Raw genomic sequence first — 15,983 nt, forward strand, 5'->3', positions numbered from 1 at the left:
GAATTATTAGGGAAAAAACTGCTAACGGCGCACTATAGGAAAAAATTTGAATAAAATTCAATATTGTGATCATTAATGTGTACTTTATGTTTGTAAACATATAAGACTAATGACAACTTTTCTCTGCCTGATTTTATTTTGAAACTCTAAACAACCTCTATTCAACAGATAAATAAACTGCAGCTTGGGAAATTGCAGCAAGCAGTGTCCATCTCTATTGTTACGTAACACTAGTGCACCGCGGCACACCCTTTGGTAACCACTGCGTTAGGCAATTGCACAGTCCAGAAGCTTGAAAGCTTTGTTTGCATTCACCCTCATGAGTTATTGCTTTTCGTATAAATATGAATATAAAGAATCAGGCAGTATTTTGTATAATGCTTATAAGGGTTGACTCTGGTTCATGCTTTGTCCATCTATAATTAATTTAAACTGGTATGCTGATTTAATTCAGTTACAATGGATATCAAAGCTTTGAAAGGTTTGTTATTGAGAAAAGTTCGAATATATAGAAGCAATTTGTGCAGTAAAATCATAACATAGCCATATATAGATCATGCTTGTTGAAACTTGAGTAATATTAAACTCATGGTTTGTGTAAATTTGAGTTGTTTATAGAATTTAGTTCTTCTATGTTTAATTTAGAATTTGATTCAAAGATGCAGTAAAATCATGACAAGCTAAATATTTAGCGGTCTTCCTTATAATTTCTGATTTCAATGTTTAATTAAGTTGTTGGGTTGTCAAGTTGAATTAATCTATTAGAAACACCAAGTATTTTGTCAGAAAATTTTCAACTTCTGCTAAACTTTCATAGATATTCTGATATTTATATCAGTTTAACAAACCCCCAGGTATGAGAGATGATTAGTTTTGTTTGTTTCTTCAGGGGGTTTCATATGAAGCTCAAGAATTCACTGAATATTTGCCAAATACTATTGATGGAGATATATGTCTCAACTTACTCAAACAAGCATTCAATGCAGGATTGATTATCAAGATTAAGGAAGTTGGTGACAGAAGAGGAAAAATTGTTTGGAACGATGAGTTTTCTCATAAGACTAATAAAACTGGAGGACCAGAGAAGTAAGTACTTTGTGTGTTTCATGTTTGGTGGTTACTTACTTCATAAAATGTTAGGAAATAGGAAGGAATAAAACTAATTTAAAAATTTTGTTGTGTATTGCACTACAAAGCAATTCAAAATTCCTTCAAAATCCTTATTTTGGTATCTAAATCGTCATTTATGGGAAATAATAAAAAATAGGATTCACAACCCCTGGTATTTAAGTTATTGCTCATATTGACCTTGGGATTTATTTTTAAAATTTCAAACCATAAAGACATTTTGGATGAAATAGTTTTCCTAAAAATTATTCAAATTTATTTATTTGGATTTTACCAACCTTGCTTGAAAGAAAACTAAGCTCATTTTTATATGAAAACGATTTATTTAATCCAGAGTGACTTAATGTTTTTTAACTGCCAGGGTCTGGTCTAAAATTCCGGACATATGCACCTAACCATTATCACAACAACTCGTATTTATTAAATGGATTAGAAATCTAAATTATGATTCTAAAATGTTGTATTTTGGGCATCTGCACTATGGTTGTGGTTCTCTGTTCCATGGTTTTCTTATAATTCATTCTGAACAAAACTCAAGACAAGTTGAATTTTGACATTTATTTGGAATCCAGAGTCATAATTTGTTCCTGTTAAGAAGTTGCAATTTCAGACTTTTTAACAGAAACTAAATTGGTCGCTTATGATAAATTTAAATGTTGGTGCTCTTGGAGTATTCATACCAAAATGGTGCACGACCTGACATAGTATTGTGTACCAGGTTAGTTTTCAGGTTGTGCGTCATCTTAGTACGAATACTTCCGGAGCGCCTAAATGTTTGTCAACCAAGAGTTTTTTCTCTAACTCCCTAGGTGCAAGTTCTGTACTGCAATACTCTGAAGTCAGGATCCATCATTTACCAAACTTCCATTTTTTTTCTATGTACATGTTCAATGAGAGTTCATGAATTCGTTTTTTCAGCAATGGATATCCTGATCCAAACCATACAAGGAAACTGAAAGAAGCATTGGAGGCGAAAGGATTCACGTATGATTATTCAATACTGGTGAGATAGTTTTATTCAATTGACACTCTGGCAAAATATTGCTTTCCCACTTTCCCCAACATGCATCCTTATGAATAGTCTTAAATTCCTGAAATAACAAGTTGGATAATCATCACTTGAAACTGAATTGAGTAATGAACTTGCATTGGTTTTTATCTGCGGACAAGGCTCTGTTCAATCATCCACTGATATGTAAATGACTAATATTTTTCAGAGACACTGTAATTTTGCCAGTGACAAGTAATAAGTTTTGTAGTTTGAGAAATGTGTAGCTTGGATAGATATAATAAATATTGCAAAAACATAACATGTTTGAATAAGCTGCCCTATCATAGTGTACATACTGACAAATTCTAGTTTTGTTCTATTGGCTGTTGTATGAATTCTTTTTACACTGCTACTACATATTTTTGATTACTGTAACATTTTCTTTTCACTTTCAGTAAATCGGATTCCACTGCGTCCTGCACAGGATACTGAACCGAGATGTTGAACTCGCCTTTATCAAAACTACAACAAAGGCCAAAACAATATTACCGGTATAGCCATTGTGCAAAGATGTTCTTGATCAATTATTTCATAAGATGAAAATGCGAATATTTTGAGAGAATGTATTTGTCCGTTTCCGTATGGGCATATCATCGAACAGTGAAACGGCCTAGGCGGCTAAAGCATAACATTTACCTGCTGGCATCGCAGATTACACGTCTCAGGTTCAAATCTCACGCCCCCCCCACCCCCAGGGTGTGTAAGATTGGGTAGGCAATGTCGAACCGAAAAGATTTTCGTTTCTTACAAACAAATATTATCTCCTTACATATCGTTAAATACCAGTGGCTGCTAAAAATTAATATTATTGGGGCATTGTTTGATAATTTTTGTGGCCATAATTGCCCTGCACGGTACTCTGAACAAGCACCCAATCATGAATATGGAACTTCTATATTCCACGAAAGAACTTGAAACATTCCTGTTTAGCTCCGTATACAACACTCTGGTGAGGTAGTGGGCATATGACTTAAATGCTTTAATATGCGATGCCAACATATTCAAGTTCATAACATTAGGCCAGTGGTCGGCAAACTTCATGTACTTGTAGGCCAAATATACACATTTGCGGTAGCGTGGGGGCCGCAATGTTTCTGCCTTAATTATAATTGCCTCATTAAACTTCAAATTATGGTGCATTTGCTTTCTTGTGCTTCGTTCGCCTGCCACAATAAGAAGTGTATGTGGAGTTTTTTAATATATTACTCAACAAAACATTGTTTATCAATGTGAAGGATGGAAGGATGATGTTGTTGTGGCAACATTTGCATTTGGCCTGTGGGCCGTAGTTTGCCGACCCCTGCATTAGGCTATTTTGGATGGTTGCATTGTCGATATATTATATCTGGTAGAATCAATCAGCGAAACTCTCCATAAATTAAAATATGTTGAATTAACTGGCATTTTTGTGTCAGTCCGTATACTACAAAATTGTTCTGATAATTTGTGGCAGGTTATACCTGAATGCCAATTGGTTCGTACCTCAACCAAAAATTAATTATTCAAGTCTTGATTTGATTTAAAAAATGTCCAACCCAACCCTGTGTTATTGAGCTCATGAATTATGCTGAATAGATTATCTGTTTAAATATTGTATTTCTAACCTGGGTACTGATTGTTAATCACAACTAAATATATTATTAATCAAAGTATGTATAACTCTCAATGTCGTCCTTATGCATTTTAATATATTACTTTTACTGTATACTATTATGGCATATTGTATACTCTTTCCGCAAGTTCCTTAGGTCAATGACACCACATTCCAATAGATCTATACAATTGTTTTGATCGCCTAATTGTCAACCACCGCTGTATATATCAATCAATATTCCATACAATAGCATTTTTATATATTATTTTTATAATTACGCGACCAAACCATCTGACAATGTACGAACCAAAAGTTCCATCAAAATAATTCAATGGGAATATGTGACTTTGTATACTTTTGCAAATTAAAAATAATTTTGCTATGTGCTCAAGTGTATTCTATGTGTTCTCGAACCAATTTAATATAAACAAATGTGTTAATATTTTTATAACAATTTATGCCACCAAGCCAATACTGTACATACAAACTATCAAGACTTCTGAGGCAAAAATACCACTGAGTTATCATTCCGGAAAAATATTTTGTATACGTTTGCTACAACCATGTATATGTCTATCAATATCGTATTAAATATCCAATTTCAATATATTATTTTTATAATTATGCAACCAAGTCCATACTGTTTACAAATTATCAGAAGTTCTGAAGCAAAATCACCACTGAGTTATCATTCCAGTAAAATAATTTTTTTGCAAATAGGCTACTTTGTATACTTTCCACTTTATAAATAATTGTGTTATGAATTTTTGATATGTATTGCCTTTCAAACCATTTATTCATCATATATAAAAATGTATTAGTTTGCAAATTTCATAGTTCATACGGAGATAAATTCCGGTTTGAAACTGGTTATATTTGGGATGTGAAACATGTTTTTATGAGTTGTTATCACATCTCCACTGCCAACAAGACTCCAGACAAGGAGTCAGCTTTCAACTGGATCTTTCTAGTTCTGCATTGCGAACCCAATTTATCACACCATCGGCGAGGAGGTGGAAATTTGATTTTAACCCAAGAACAATTAGGACTGGTGTGTGGCACAACATTTTAAGACGCCCAATTGATGTGGCGCTACATATTGTCTGAAAAATTTCCTTATCCATTCTTTAACAATTGTAATAATTTTTATTGTAATAATGATTTTCCAATTATTGATAAACCTGATTGTAGATCAGTTGCAACGTATGTCATTTTATTTCTGGAGAAGGAAAACCATGACAATGAGGTGGCAGAGGGAGAGTTTATCATCATTTCAATAATTAAAAAAGTAGACATTTGGGAAGAAACTCACTGAATACACATTAACTTTTAAAGTATATTTTCAATATAATTAGAATTCCAAAATATTTTAGAATGTATTGGGAATGGTAGATTGATTTGGTTTTGTCAATCCCACAAATAAAAATATTTTTAATATAAGAAAAAATCAATCTAAATTCATTTTATTTCTTTGTACGACGCTTATTTACAACTTTCGCCCTGAACAAGGCCTTGTACAACCATCTACTTATATCTAATATTTCGTAAAAAGCTAATATTTACTTAAAATGACCAGAATATCACTTGGTATTGCTCATCCAATTCATTTCACCCTGGGTAAAGTGGGGGTGACGGCATGAAACTCTAACCCGAAATGTGTGATCTCAATACCAACATAGATAAATCCAACATGTTGGACACGAGGCCATCGCCACACTCAACGTATTTCTCCATCATTACAGTAAACACATCTTGTTGTCCCATGTAGTCTACAGGTGGGCTAGGATTGAGTGAGAATGACACCAGGGAATTTACCAATGTCATTTTAAGATAGTTAACCAATAACCTAACCACCTGTTGGCCCTCAGATATTGCCCAGTTTATAGAAGGTTGGATATGAAAATAGCAATCTGGTTAACCTTTCCATATGCCTTAGGTTGGACCGTTAAGAAAATAAAATTAGATAATTCAATACTAGATTTGAGTCATCTAATTTAATGATTTACCAGTAAATCTTGCTAATGGCTCGACTTGACAACATGTGAGATATGATACTGTTTAAGTCTAGTCCTCAGGCATGTAGTATTTAGTTTCAAAATGAGTAGCAATCCAATAAGGCTCTTTTCCTTCCACCTTGACAGAGTCGAATAATGAAATTTCAAGGAGTGTCAGCAGCGCAATAGCAAGAGTGTTGCAAACTCAGCATCTTAACAGTTACCCCATACATTCATAACTATTGCATATATCTTCACCCTTTCTGACAAAATAGACTTCGCGATAGAAGGTTTAGAATTCAACTCTGTATTTGGACGTATAGTATATTGAACATTCACAAAATTGCTACCCCAAATTCCACCCTTCAATTCTGTAATGCATAACTGTTGTTTTTCATATTAATAAAACTGTTTATCGTCTCATCGGTGTGGTGCCTCATTCTAAGCGATAGGAGTATGCTTTTCCGGCACACATCTGATTACCCTGCATGGTTCGAATCCGTGGGGATAATTATATGTGAAGGATTGCTGTACTCTCGCCAACAAAAGGTGGTGTTACGGCTTTCACTTGTGTAAGTCTATATTATAGGTATATTTTGATTTCCGCTCCCTCTCCCCTAAAAAACATAAAACAAAACAATGAATACACAGAAGTTTTGAAAAATCGGGAAGTTCAACCATCAAGTCCATGAATGTGAAAGAAATATTCGATTAACTAATCTCATACTCGACATGGACTGTTAACCAGACAAGACACCGTGGTCCTCGCCTCCGGGAAAGAAGCATATGTAAATTTAGTATACTATCTTTCATCACTGACAGAACAAAATGTTCCTGGTAAGGTAAAATTGTTAGGTCCTTCTTCAATTATGATTGAGAGTTTTTCAAGTGTTGTAAACTCTTTATAGTATTGTGACTTACTTATCACTAGCGCGATTCCATCATATAACGTACCAGGCAAGAGAAGGAAAATGCTTATAGTCGATGTCTTCTAGATTGTTATATTTGAACGGGGACTTCCCCCGCGCACAACAGCGCCACCAATCAGATATATAGTTGGTTGTGATTTCTATTCAGAACATTTTCCAAACCACGTACACCCATTATATCTAGAACATTTATCTTATTATTTGACATTGTTTTTATATTAATTCATCTCTGAAACGGATTTTGTATCTTTTTTTAATAGTGTGTATATGATTTTATCTGACGACCTTAATTAGGGGGCGATAGATACCAGGTATCAAGACCATGGACCATCATTAATTTATCAAAAGCATTTTAACCCTGAATTTAGTCAGTGAAAGCAAAATTAAAGTTAAATGTTACCAGCAAGTCATCCTAAATCTTCTAGTCAGTAGTTACTAACTGAACATATTGCATTCTTTATTTTAAAAATATATTTAAGAACTATTTTGGGCATGAAGGCAGAAAATAGGACCAATTAAAAAGATTTAACAATAAACCAGATAAATTCATTTTAATTTCCTTATGCAAGACAATTTAGGATGAAAAACGTGTGAAAACAATTATGAAGTATAAAAAATCTCAACTAATGTTCATGAATCATTGTATTTCCATGAAGTATTACAACAATAGAACAGAACTTTGGAGTTTATTTTTCGAAAATAGTAAGACAGTTGCAATATCGGAGTATATGCACCCAATTAATTGTCTAAGATGTCAGTATGCTACTAGGTAAATGTTTCAGATGAATAGGCATATTTTACTTTATAAAAAAAAGATATAAGTTACTGGAGTGTAAGTGACTTATTGGTTTATAGGGACGGAATGTAATTTTCAGGGTAACTGGGCATCAATTTGTTATGTTACATTCTGAGAGGTGATGGCCATGGTTTGATCTCTAGACAGACAAAATTTTCACTGTGACCTATAATTTGCCAATTTTATCCTGCTGTAGTAAATCAAACAATATTAGGTTTCTGTCTATTGATAAGCAGCTAAGATCTATTACATTTAACTAATAACAATTTAATTTTCAATCTTCTATTTCCTACAAAAATCGACATCATCACCTTTAGAATTTTAATAATGGCTTGATGTCTTTTTTTTGATTGTGTAAGTATTGATTTGTTGCTTCTGAAAGGTTTCAGGTTTCATCCTTCTAATATTTTGAGCTCAGTTCATAACAGGCCAATGCCTTACTCTGTTTTGATAGATATGGCTTTGTTAGGTGTCATGTTAGTACATCAGGTAATCTAGTATATAATTTGCGAGTTTATTATATTGGCCACAAGACTCATCAGGATTATCACAAATATCTCCAACATGCAATTTTAATTATTTCACTCAACATCTTGATCATAATAATTGTTCTACAAGTCCCATCATCAACATCTAAATTTTAGGTTTTCTTTATCATTATAGAATTCTTCCGAACTGTCATGCAATGACAATGGTTTGCTATTTGGTTCTGGTCCAGTTAAAATAATTATCTGCCACAAATTGATATATTTAATCTTGATGTAGCAAATTATACAAAATTAAGTTTTTGTCCTAGAATAAGCACAAGGCCTATAAAAGTATGTGGCCCACTGTAGTTGCATAAGGCACGATTCATCATTTTTATCTTTTCATACAAACCCTTATGATATTTATTTTTTTTTTCCTTCATCCACCACATTTATTATTGACTCAATACGATCTCAATTTCTATTTTGTTCTCATTATTCATGTGTCTGCTTTGTATTTAGGTAATTGTTAATTACCTAATTTTATAATTACTTCCATGTTTTTTTCTCTGTTTATTTTATCAATGGGGTGTACTAGGGTATTGTGTATTGTATTACCTGTGTACTGTATTACCAACCAATGTATGATGTATTTCTGTGATTTTTATCTTACAATTTTTAACTAATTACTGATCTTTATAATTTGCAGCCATATCTTGTTTTATCTGAAGAAGTTAGACTATGATCTAACGAAAGCTCATAAATATACTTGATATTTTGTGGAAAGAGATTATGTTATTTTTATTCATTTTATCAATGGTTGCTATCATGCATTCCAAAATTTACTGATAGTTCCAGTCATAAACTTGCTGCTATATATGTGTATATGGAAGATAATGCCTCAATTCCATTTATCATTCAGTTCTTTCTTTTTACAATTTCATTTTTGTTGTTTTTAATCAGTCCCATTCATCTAAGAACAATTACTCCAAATACAGATTTGTTTGTGAGTATTTTATACTTGATAATACATCTTATGTTAAATTTTTCTTTGGGCAGTTTTATTTACTGTACTTAGCTAGTTGAAGTTTCATGATTCATTTTGAGCACTGCAATTTTGTATCACAACCTACTGTTCTGTTCAAGTGATTCCTTACTGATATTCTACTTACTGAGATGCTGTATAAGTAAGTAGGCTAGTGTGGTAGAGTAGTTTTGGGTAGTCTGCAAATTATATTTAATGAAATATTATTTAACTTTAATAAATGGGATAGAATTGGACTTACAAATATTTCCTAGGAGAGAGAAAGCCGATAATACAGTCTATTCATATGCAGCACCCTGGCCTCTCGTCCAATTGTCAGTCCATGTCAAGTATGGGATTAGTACTTAGTCAGTTGTTCATTTCAAATGCACTTGATGGTTGAGGTTGAGGTACACATTCCTAACGCTTAGCATGATGCACCACGCCGCCAAACCCACGAATCTGTCTGCAGACTTTATTACCATGATATAGGATTTTAATGGATGTTAATAAAGCCTTTTATTGCACTTTTTGTTGATTATATAGCTTCCAATATTCATTTAGATGATGTTGTGGGAATGAATATGGCAATAATCAATTACCGTTATAATTTCCCTTGTGGGATATTAATATTTGTACTTTCAAGTAAATTCAATTAGTCAGTGTATTTGTGAAAAAAACTTCATTAGCATTCCGGTTTATAGAGGAATAGGTTTTAGAATTCTATTGTGTTAAGCAGCATTCGTTGAGACATACCCAATATGTTTCAGAATGCTAATAAGAAATATTTTGGGTGGCATGTTTTGTGATGTTGAGCCTCATTCTTCTAAGCACAAATGTGCTGGTATGTTTATGTGCATTATATATGTTTAATAAAAACAGCTTCATCATTCAATCCTTGCTTTGGACAGTTTATATACATAAATAATTCGTTGAATTTCTAGATTAATTTGAGCACTGCAATTTTTGTTTTACTAAATATACAGTTTTGTTCTAGAGGCCCTTACTAAGTTGCCTACATTGAAATAGATGTGTATCCCAGTTTGGGAACCACTACACTAGACTAACCACAAATCTCACAAAGATCTAGACAGTTTTAGATACATTGGTTAGACTCTTTTGAAGTTTTTGTATTCATTTTAGCACTGCAATTATCCTTCAGCAAATATACAGCTCTGTTCAAGTAATCCCTTACTGAAGTAGGCTGGTGTGGCAGAGTAGGTTTAGGTAGTCACCAAATTACAAAAGATCATATAAATTTATTACATGAATCTACTATATAATTGGCCATGTCTGCATACTTTATTATAATATTATATCATGATATAGAATTGAAGTGAAACCTTTATTGCTCTGTGATTTGCAAACTAATTTTTTGTTGAGTATAATATAGTTTTGAATGTCCTTTTTAAAGATGTTGTCAATGAAGATAGGATATATTTTATTAATTTGACGTCGTATGAATTATTTATGAAAATTGAAAATAGGTTACTCTCCTAGATTAATTTTGAATTCAGGTGATGCCAACCCTATCCAAATTCATTCTAGCTCAGTGGTTCTCAACCTTTTTTTTTAATCGTGGCCCATTTTTGTTGCCCAAAAATTCTTGTGGCTCATTCACTTTTTATTGCAAGGGGAAAACTAAACCACTTAAACGTTTATAATTAGAATGAGAATGTGACTTATATATATATATTGTTTTTTCTCCTAGTCTTGTGATATTACTAAAATCATTTAGGATTATTAATAATTATTAATGAACTAATTATTACAAATCATGATAAATCAAAAATAATTTTATCACATACATAAATACAACTTTTGGATATTTTCTTGAAAATTAAAGTTTAGATCGGAATTCATCCATTTCATAACATAACTTTGCATCTTACAAAAACTACATTTTGTTAAAAGTAAAGTCTATTACGAAATACAAAACAAACAGTGATGCCGCTGATGCGTATCACGAGAAAATAGCAAACAAGAATTTATACTAAGTGGCCTTATGCAAAGAGTGGTTTGTTTGCATTGCTGATTATGGCAACCAGTTATGTTATATCAGGGACAAAGTACAGAAAGAAACTTATTATAAAATACAAACCTCTTAATGAACTGTTCAAAATTTTGACAAAATTTATGGCATTTTCAATATAAAAAAAAATCAAATTTCTAGTTACGATCAATATCATTCAATCCCAAAATATTTATATTGTTACCTGTGAATCAAATTTCCAAAAGTTCAATTACCCCCTTTTAATAAAACTACAGTATTCAGATACTTTCATATTTTCTTTGGCTAAAAATGGTGAGAAGACTAACAGCTTCTAATTTGAAGTGCTATACTCAGCATTCGTATGTTCCTACAAAATATGAGACGATATGACTAGGCTCACTGACTAGATACGGGCATTGCATGTCCAACTTTTTCCACAGACTAGTCAAAAGTACGGGGATTATAAAAACATCTGGATTACCCCATAAAAAGTATGAGTATAATCTATTGTGGTGTCATTATATTTAATGTTTGTATTTTTAGTTCAAATGTTTATGTACTTGTACTATTGTACAAGCACTTGTATTATAATGAAGTCTTTATAATTTTAATATTTTTTTTTAACAAAATCTCACGGCAAGGTTCCATACTTTGTGGCTTACTTGTCTCAAATAAAGTAAGATTTGTAAAAAATATAAAGTATATTATGCAGCAATCAATTTGCAATAAATTTCCTCAAGTAAGGGGACCCATATCTATACGCCGTGCTTCAAGCCTACTTGTGTCATGCTAGTAGAGTAAGAGTTGTAAGCATATAAACTTCTGTCTATATATTCAGTTTTGAGTTTTTCTTTTTAATTTATTAGATTATGATATCTTTGACAGTGGCATTGATGATTGTCATTTCATTATGTGTAGTGGTTTCAGTCATTTTTTTTTTAAATTTTTTAGGAGGACATTTTTATGTTTGCTGTTATAATTTACAAAAAAGTAACTTTTATTTGAATGAGTACTATGTTTTTGCTATTTTTATTTTCCCATATAGAATAGATTTAAAGATTTAGGATTCATTACAGAATGCTACCATAGTCTATTAATTTGGGGTATACATTCACTGAATGGAATAGGCAGCAGTTATTTCAACTGTGGCAACAAGGCTTTTGACAAGTAAGCACCAGGTGATTCCAGTTTGCTAGTTCTGCAACGTGCATGTGTTTCCTTTGTGAAACAGTCATGTTCAAATAGTTTCAGAATGCTTTAGTATATAGGTTGCTGTATTCTGAGGTAATGTATAGGTTCAAAATACTCATCATTTAAGGCATAACCAAGTATGTGTCCTATTGTAAAATCCTTACATTCATAAACTTTGCTCTGCTGTAAAATGTAGCTAATTTATAGTTAGTATATTTTACCTAAATTCTTCCATTCCTAAATTGTTTCTAGGGGACAAGCTTTGTTATGATATATACAATTATTGTGTGGTGATATAATTCTTGCACTGATTGGAGTTGGCAAATTTGTGTGATATTTCAGCCATGTGGATCTTGCTATATTGTTTTACATTCTTTAAGCAGTATTGAAGGGTTTTCATATTATTATGGATGTGTTGTCACTATCAAAATATTAAGATTTTCTATTTGACTTTGAGCTCTGCCTTATTGTTGGCATATATTCACACTAGCGAAGAAAGACTTTATGGAACTAGTTTTTAGTTCCATAAAATAAATAGCATAAATGGTAAACAAGTTATGCTTTATGGAACCATCTGAACTAGCGAAGTCAAAACTAACTTCCAATAGATAAACACTTTTTTATTCAAGCCATGCTTGATAAACACTAAACTATTATTATCAGATCTTAGTTTAACGCTTATATTATAAATAAGAGTTTGTTAAAGTATGAAGATGAATTCACAAGTAATGAACCAGGCTAGAGCAAAACAGTCAGATCGTCTCATGACATCATATGACAGGTTTAAAGAGAAAGGGTTTCTTTGCGATTTCAACATCAACGTTGGTGAAAAATCATTCCGAGTGCATCGTACTGTCTTGGCAGCCTCTTCAGAATACTTTGAATCCATGTTTTCAAGCAACTTGAAGGAAGTTCATGATGGTCACGTTAATATGAAGGATGTCGATCAGGATGGGATCGCACAATGTGTAGAGTTCATGTATAAAGGAAAAGCAGATTTGAAAATAGAAAACATTCAGCATATCCTGCATGCTTCCAATCTTTTACAAATGGAGGAATTAACGAATCTTTGTTTTCAATTCTTGGAAATTAACATTTCTCCGATAAATTGTCTCTCTGTCATCAACCTGGCTCAAATGTATGATCGCCATGATATAAAACAACAAGCCGAACAAGTTGTGATTGATAATTTCCAATCTGTTATTTCTTCTGAGATGTTTCCATTCGTCACCAAATCAGACCTCTTGCGTTACATGAGAAACGAGGCTTACCAAACATCATGGAAAGCTGTGGTAACATGGGCAAGAGGAAAAGATAAATTAGATGTTTCTGATTTTGTCAGCATCGAGAAATATCCCTTTAAATTTCTTCTGGATACTGTCCTCAGAGAACCCATTGTTAAAAACAATAAAACAGCTGAGAAATCCGTAATAACTGCATTATTTTCTGATGCCAAAAAACTTGAGACAAACCTTGATATTGACAACTGCTTTATCTTGAAGAATCTCTCTGAAACCAATCAAGTTCCTGAACAAATGACATTAAAAGACTCCATTATTCGATTCTTGGAGACAAATTTTGAACAAATTAGCAAGAAAAAGGATTTTCTTGATATCAGCAAGGATGACATGCTGAGACTTTTCAAATCTTCAGAAACAAAGTATTCTTCTGAGGCTGTCAAATATGAGGCGATGATGAAATGGGTGAAACATGATGTCAAAAACAGAAGAAAAATCTTCCAAGACTTGTTTATTTTCATTAAACTCACAAACTTATCTCTTGAGTTTCTTAAAGAGACAGTTCGACTCGAACCCTTGGTTAAAAGATCAGAGAAATGCCATGATTTGCTGATGGATGAATTTATAACTAGAGCATCTTCAAAAGCTGAAGAAAAACCAAGTGCAGAGAAACCCTTGGCCCAACCAGATTCAAGCTCTCCAGAGGATGATGAGGAAGGATCTTCCGCTATTGGAGGGGCATCGGGTTATGGCTCTGCCAGTTCCAGACCAGCTAACGGTAATAAAAGTAAAAGTTTATCATATGTCAAATACTGAAAATCAGGGATAACGAGCCTTCACTGTCAATTTTCATAAATCGGGGATCTCCCACTGTAGTTCTGGAATATCTCTTATCAAAACTCTCTAAAAATTGGCCTCGGATTATAAGCCATGTTGGCTTATTAACCGAAATATACGGTTATATTGATGACCTTTTTGTGTTCAAGTGCATTAGTAAGTGCAAATAGAAAAACACTAAATTTCGATCCCATGTGTGAATAAATTTCCCAAGTGTGATTAAATTTAAAAATCTATAAAATGAAATAAATTTCATGATATTTTGTCCAACTGATGTCTCTGACCCATGCTTCTGTTACTGGATAAATTCATGACTCTGCATATTTGAAGTTGCCTATGCCAGTATTTTTTTCCATAAACTCAACTTCTCAGAAATTCCTTTAATGCGTTAATTAACAAACAAGGCCATATATTTGCAGCCACTGATATCTATTGATATGTAAATAGGCACTTAACCAGATTTTTCCCTGTAAGGCATTGCCTACACAATTTATTACACACTTGGGTTGGGTTGTGAGTGGGGCATGGAGGTTTGAATCTGTGTTGTGTGATCTGTAGAGCCTACAGTTAAGTCTTGCGCTTTAACCACTAGACCAGTTGTCGGCAACCACCGGGCCGCAGCCCATCGCCGGTCCGCGGAAAGGTTACTACTGGTCCGCAGAAAAGTGACACAAAAACGGACTCCATAATCGCACTTACATAATCTAACTACCACAAATCCGGAGACAAGTTAACATATCAACTTGTAATAAAATTGTATATGGCTAAACAAACATCATTAATGCAATTATTAAATGATTGCGCAACAGTACCTAACAAAACTGTGTATTTGCAATATGGATATGTAGCCTTGAGCCAAAGAAATGAAATTTGTCCAGTTTGCGTACTTTGTCATACTAAGCTCCCAAATGTGGCAATTATGCTTTTGAAACTTATTCGAATGATGAGATTGTCATGTTAGGGACGGATTGTTGGACTTATTTTTTTGGATGAGTTTGGATTTTTAATAGTAACAACCAGAAAAACGAACGACAGAAATAGGCTGGACCTAAGAAACTGTTACATGTACCACTGTCGAACATGTCTCGAAATTGGGAATAGGTAATCCCCAGCAAACATGATGCAGATCTTGCAGTAAATAGCATCAACTTTGTTTTTGAAAATACTGTTAACACAGATTTTCTAACGTGTGTAATTTATAACACATGTTTAGTTTTTGTTTGTACATAGGTGGTCTGCCAGAATTTATGTCCGTCTTTGCTGGTCCGTTACCTAAAAAAGACCATGGCATTGCCCAAAACCCAAATAACCACACAATAGCTTAATTACTTCTAGATAGCATAATTTTCATTCTTTAAATATATAATTTTTACATACCATGGTACCTTTTAGATATCATTAAACCCCCAATCACAAGCATTATTGCTTAAATAAGAACAAACATTTTTTTTTGCTACAAGTTTTGGATTTATTTATCCAGGTGCAGAATCTCAGTCTTCAAGTCAAACTACTTCTGGTCTAAGAATCATCAACCAACAACCATCTGATGGGGAGCTGTCATGGAAATGGTTGGGAAAATCACTGCCAGGATATGAAGGAGAGGAGACTCGTGTCATCACCTACTCATTTCCTGCTGGAAGTCTGATGGTGAGTTATGAAGCAAATTTAATTTTTGGTTGGAAAATAAATCATAGATTTACTGGAATCAAGATTCCTAATCAAGAAGGTTTTTGTTCTTAAT

At 33.0% G+C, this 15,983-nt stretch overlaps 1 protein-coding gene and 1 long non-coding RNA gene across 2 annotated transcripts in view; both read left to right on the forward strand.

Annotated features, from left to right (window-relative positions):
- The window catches only part of LOC144422696 (uncharacterized), a 486,406-nt gene that overhangs the window by 8,524 nt on the left and 461,899 nt on the right, over positions 1 to 15,983 (forward strand). The window lies entirely within an intron of this gene.
- On the forward strand, positions 952 to 6,158 carry LOC144422905 (uncharacterized). The gene is made up of 3 exons (XR_013475435.1): positions 952 to 1,086; positions 2,047 to 2,131; positions 2,575 to 6,158. It is a non-coding gene; the product is annotated as an uncharacterized LOC144422905 (long non-coding RNA).

The sequence above is a fragment of the Styela clava genome, chromosome 5 (genome assembly GCF_964204865.1).
Source record: "Styela clava chromosome 5, kaStyClav1.hap1.2, whole genome shotgun sequence".
Taxonomy (NCBI): Eukaryota; Metazoa; Chordata; class Ascidiacea; order Stolidobranchia; family Styelidae; genus Styela; species Styela clava.